A 6,000-nucleotide genomic window follows, 5' to 3' on the forward strand; every position below is an offset into this window, starting at 1 on the left:
GCGGTCATGAGGGAGACCGGAGGGGGCATCTCAGGTGCACTTCAGTTATGCAAGCTGGAGAGACCGCTGGGACCGCTGGCAGTGACGACTGTGTGATGGCGTGAACGTCCCTAACGCCACTGACCTGAACACCGCAGTCTCAAGTGCAGGGTGGCTGGGAGCAGTGTGCTGAGGCGCACACCTGTGATCCTGGCTTTCCGGGAGGCTGAGGCGGGAGGGTGACAAATTCCAGCCCAGCCCGGGCAACTCCGAGGCTTAGTGAGACACTGTCTCAAATTTAAAAAAAATGTTTTTAAGGGCCTGGGGATATAGTTCAGTGTGAAGGCCATGGGTTCCATCGCTAGAACTGCCTTAGGGCGCGCACACACACACATACACAAGCAAACATGGGAAGAGGCAGGGATGGCCTTCCGGAGCCTGCGGCAGCCCTGGCAGCCACTCAGCGGCGGCCCAGCTCACACCCTACCCTGGTGCGCAGCGCGGCTCGGAGCGCGGCGGTACCCGGCCGTAACCACAGTTGCGAGAAGCCGGCTGGCCCCATCTTGCTCTGGAGGAAGGCAGCCATCTCTTCCGGGCCACAGGCCCCGCTTCGGCCCCACTGGCCTCGTGTGTCCCATGTGGTGACCGTGTTGGAGATGCTGCCGAGCTGCGGCCCCACGGGCAGACAGCAGCCCTCACTGCCGTCCTGAAGACAGTCACTGTCCTCCCGCCTTGCAGCCATCGCCAGCGGCCCCTGATGGGATCTGCGGGGAGGGTGCCCTTCCAGAACTATCCCCAAGCCAGCGCCTACGCTTTATTTTTGTTTTGTTTGGTGGTGATGGCATTGACCCCAGGGCCTTCACACCAAGCTATATCCTCAGCCCTTTTTTATTTTTCATTTGGAGACCCATTCTTGCTAAGTGTGTAAGTTGCCTTGATCTTGCCATCCTCCTGCCTCAGCCTCCCAGATACAGGCACCACTGTGCCCAGCAAGGCCTAAATTCTTGCCACATGAGGCCCAGTGTGGCACTCTGCACCTAGTCAGCCTACAAAGTTTTATGCTAGGTGAGTAAATTCCTGGGAGATGCTAAATTCTGCTTTGGCTGCATTTTTCCACACCAGCAAACTCCTCTGCATCCTTCAAAGCCCATCCTAAACATTTCAGCCTCACTTTCCCCTAAAGTTAGTTGCTCTCCCCCATGGTTAGTGTTCAGTAGTTCTCTGCTGCACTGACAGGTCACTTTCCACTGGCCTTTGCCACTGGACTGAGAGTCCCTGGCTGGCACAGCCCCAAGAACCACTGGGCGGGAAACGCCCTGCCCACGGGATACCTCCCCATGGGGTTGCTGCTGCTCGCAGCCAACGGCACTCCGACTCTGAGCCACGCCTGCCCATGCCCCCGTCTGCCCCACGGCTGCCATCCCTCCGGGCCGCCTTATCCCCCAGCAGTCTGCTGTGCCGTCCCCACCCTCTCTGACCCACAGCAACTCTGGGCCAAGGCCTGGGTGGCCGTGGGCCGAGCACCCCAGGCTGGCATCCCGCCCCGCAGTCTCCCTCACAGTGGCAGAGGTGCCAGGTGTCCCTTGTCACCCCAGCCCTGAGCCCCTCAGGCAGGTATTTCCAGGACCACTTGTGGCAGACACTGGGGATGAAGCCAGCCACAGCAGCACTCTGGGAGGCTGAGGCAGGAGGACCTCAGGTAAGCCCAGGCTGGGCAACGTAGCGAGACCCTATCTCAAAAGAAAAAACTGGAAGGGCCAGGGATGGAAAGTCCCTGGGTTCCATCCTCAGTGTGCGCAGACCATCCTGGAGCTGGGCTAGGTCAGAGGCGCCAGAGTCCCAGCCGCTAGGGCGGTGGGGCCAGGGCCTGTGAACCTGCACATACCCTCCTCCACCCCTGCAGGTGGCTCTGCTGAGGGCCCCACTGAGCAGGGGAGAAAAATGTGAAGCAGAAACATTGTATCTGTGCTGAGCATGGGATCTGCATAAAGGATACAGCTTAACAACTCAGCAGACTCTTGGGCACTGGAAGCCACTTGCAGGTTCTATGCAAAGGCTATGATGTTTTAGGGGCCTGGTGGGAGTGACCTTAGTTCCCAAAATTTAAAAAAGGAGGCTGAGGCAAGAGGATCTCCATGAGTTGGAGTCCAGCCTGGGCTAACAGTGAGTTCAAGGTTAGCCTAGACTACATAACAGGATCCTGTCTCAAAAACAAAACAAGGGGCCAGGGATTTAGCTCAGTGGCACAGTGCCTATCTGGCATGCATGAGGTCCTGAGTTCGATTCCTGGTACCACCCCCCCCCAAAATATGTTGGGCATGGTGGCACATGTGTGTAGTCCCAGCACTTGGGAGGCTGAGGCAGGAGGATTGCCTTGAGTTCAAGACGCGCCTCAACTACATAGCAAGAACCTGTCTCCAAAAAAATCAAAAAACAAACAACAAAACAAAACAGCACTATGGGGCCAGGCATGGTGGCGCACGCCTGTAATCCCAGCACTTGGGAGGCTGAGGCAGGAGGACCGCTGAGAGTTTGGGACCAGACCCTGTCTCAACACCCCCTCCCCAATACAAATAAAAAAAGAAATCGGACAATTGTAATGAAACACTGTACTAAAACCTGTGAACAGGTCCTCAGCCCTGCGTTCCCCTCTCCTCTGCTCCCTGCTCCCCTCCACAGAACTGCGCGCAGGCCCTAGAATCTGGACGCTCAGCACCACAGTCACAGCAAAAGGTGCCCAGGAAGAAAATAAACACTGACAGCGTGTCTTAAAAATAGCGCGGTGACCAGTGAGGGGTCACAGAGGGACGATATCCTACTTCTTGACCTGGCTGTTAGCTTTATTCTTCTAAATTATTCTTGTCCCACGCACACAATATGTATTTTAGGAAGTGTTTTACACTTAAGAATCCAACGTTTTCCTCTCTTTTTGGTGGAGCCGGGGACAGAGGCCAGGGCCCGGCTGTGCTAGGCAGCGCTCACCCCGAGCTGCGCCCTGGCCCTGGCCACAGTGCGCTGCTGAGCTGACTTGCAAAACCAAACAAGTGGCCGGTTCTGAGCCACTCAGTAATCCTCTCCCTGCACCCAGCTGCCAGGCTGGGAGAGACAGACCAAAAGCTGACGGCACACGGGAAGGGCTGGCCTGGGGGAGAGACACAAAGCAGCTCCAGCGCCCAAGCGGCTGGCTTATCTCAATCTGAGCCCACACCCTCGTCTTCTTCCTTCTTTTTTAAATTTTGGGTTTTTTTTTTGTTTGGTTGGTTGGTTGAAGACAGGCTCTCCTTATGTAATGCAGGTTGGCCTTGAACTCATGATGTACCCCAGGATGGCCTCAAATTCAGAGATCTTCCTGCCTCGGCCACCAGAGTGGTGGGATGACAAACACGTGCTACCATGCTTGGACTTTTTTTTTTTTTTTTAACTAGGGATAGAACCTAGGCGTACTCTATTACTGAGACCTTTTTTTTTATTTTTTGGATTTTTAAGACACAGTCTGGCCTCTAACTCATAGCGATCCTCTTGCCTCAGCCTCCCAAGTCCTCCCAAGTCCTGGGATTATAGGCATGTGCCAGCTTGGCGACCTTTTTATCTTTTTGACCTAGCATCCTGCTAGGTTGCCTGGGCAAGGCTTGAATTTGCAATTCTCCTGCTTCAGCCTCCTGGTAGCTAGGATTACACATGTGCCACTGTGCCTGGTTCCTGGTCTTTCTTTTGCTAGACCCAAGAGAAGAGAAAGCCACTGGGGTTGTATCTCCACAGGGCAGCGCTAGCCCAGTTCGCGCATGGCCCTGGACTCCATCTGCGACGCGAGAAAAGTAACAACAGCAGACTAATTCTTCCAGCCAACTCTGCCCCTCAGGTACCTGGCACAAAAATCCCAGCACCCTCCAGGCACCAGCCTATCGCTCTGTCTCAAGGCCCTCCAAACCCAGACTCACCCTCGGGCTCCCCTGGCTTCTGAACTTTAGCCTGACTGGAAGAGAAACACAAGTGTAATGTTTGATCCCTGCGCCATGAGCCAGAACATCTGACAGAGGCGTGGGATCAAAAGGACTTCCTAGCTGTTTGTACCTAAAAGCCAGGACAGATTAGAATTTGATAAGAGCTGAGCAGAGGAGGAAATGGAGGGCCACCTGCAAGGCACAGAGAGCCCAGCCACCCCGCAGCAGATGCACCCTGGCCCTGGCTCTCCTAGGAGGCTGTGTTGGACCTAGACTCCGCGAACACAGGGCGTGTTTGTATATTTGCCAATACCTCACTCTACTGGCTCCAGTTCAGTTTGTAACAGCAAAATGCAGAAAAATAAAATAGTGAGAGAAAAAAAAAAAAAAGCCCCTCTAAAAATAACCCTTTGGGCTGGGGATGTAGCTCAGCAGCACAGCACCTGTCTGGCAAGTGCGAGGTCCTGAGTTCCATTCCTGGTACTAAAAAAGAAAACAGTAAAAAAAAAAAAAAGCCCCTTAAAACAGCAAAATATAGACAACAGCTTAAGCAACCATATGTAAGGGACTCACTGGATAATCAATGAAATTCAGTGCAAAAGTGGATTAATAAGCCAGGCATGGTGGTGCCTGCAATCCTTGCACTCAAGAGGCTGAGGCAAGAGGATCACTGCAAGCTAGAGGTCAGCCTGGGCTACACAGTAAGTCCAGTCTAGCCTGAACTACATAGTGAGACCCTGTCTTAAAAAATAAAATAAAACCAAACCAGTCAAAATAACAAACAAAGCCAGGCATGGTGGCGCACACCTGTAATCCCAGCACTCGGGAGGCTGAGGCAGGAGGAGGCTGAGGCAGGAGGATAGTTGCGAGTTCAAGATCAGCCTGGGCTACAAAGTGAGCTTAAGGCCAGCCTGAACTGCATAGCGAGACCCTGTCTCAAAAAGACAAAAAAGAAACAAACAAACAAACAATGGCTTAATATTTTTTGAATGGTGCTGGGATGGAACTCAGGACTTCATGCATGTTAGGTAGGTGCTCTAGCTCTGAGTGCCACCCCAGCCCATGCGGTGGTTTAAGAGACAGAGACAGCTGCACAGGATGGCACACATCTGTGATCCGGGATTCAAGAGGCTGAGGCGGGAGGATTACAAGTTCAAGTCCAGCCCAGCCAATTTAGTGACTCAATGAGACCCTGTCCCGAAACAAAGGGCTGGAGATGTAGCTCAGTGTAAAGGCCCTGAGTTCAATCCCTACGACTGATTATATATATATATATAGTCTCTGCCCCAGTCAACAGATTACCTCTAGTAGGAAAATCTACAAATTATTCCAAAAGGAGCAGAAAAGGGTTCCAGAAAAGGGTTCAGGCAGGCAGGGAGAGACCTCCTTGGTCCCCACCTACCCTGTACTGGTTGGGATCAAACCCTGGAACAGTCTATCAGAGCTACCCCTGAGCCCTTTAAAAACTTGTACTCTGAGACAGGGTCTTGCTAAGTTGTCCAGGCTGACCTCAAACTCACAACCCTCCTGCCTCAGCCTCCCCAGTAGCTGGGGTTACAAGTATGCACCATCACATCCAGCTTGTTTGGTTTTTTTAACTGTATGCCCTTTTGCACAGTTTTGCTGTGTGTTTTTTTTTTTTTAACTATCTACATCAATTATATGTCAAAGTTTAACTATGCAAGGGCTGAGGATATGTCTCATGGGTAGAGCGTTTGCCTTGTATTCACAGGCCCTGGCATCCATCCCCAGAACCACAAAGAGTTTCAGTATATACACACACATCATCTACGTGTATATAAAGTGTACATACATACACATGTGTACAACAGACTCCTACATGTATACACATACATGTACACACCCCACCCACATCTCCTGAAGTTGGGCGGAAAATCCCAAGGGTTTTGAGTGCACAGAGCCGAAGGTGATGTGGGCCTGTGGAACTTTCCGGTACCATCGGTGCGAGGGGAGCCAGGCGGCACCGCGCAAGGCGCACTGGTGCTTTTCAGCGACGACAAAGCCACCGGCCTCCTCCGAAGCCGTGCACATGCAGCGCAGACTGGAGGGGACGCGACAG

Source organism: Chinchilla lanigera, unplaced genomic scaffold, assembly GCF_000276665.1.
Source record: "Chinchilla lanigera isolate Chin_1 unplaced genomic scaffold, ChiLan1.0 scaffold00123, whole genome shotgun sequence".
Taxonomy (NCBI): Eukaryota; Metazoa; Chordata; class Mammalia; order Rodentia; family Chinchillidae; genus Chinchilla; species Chinchilla lanigera.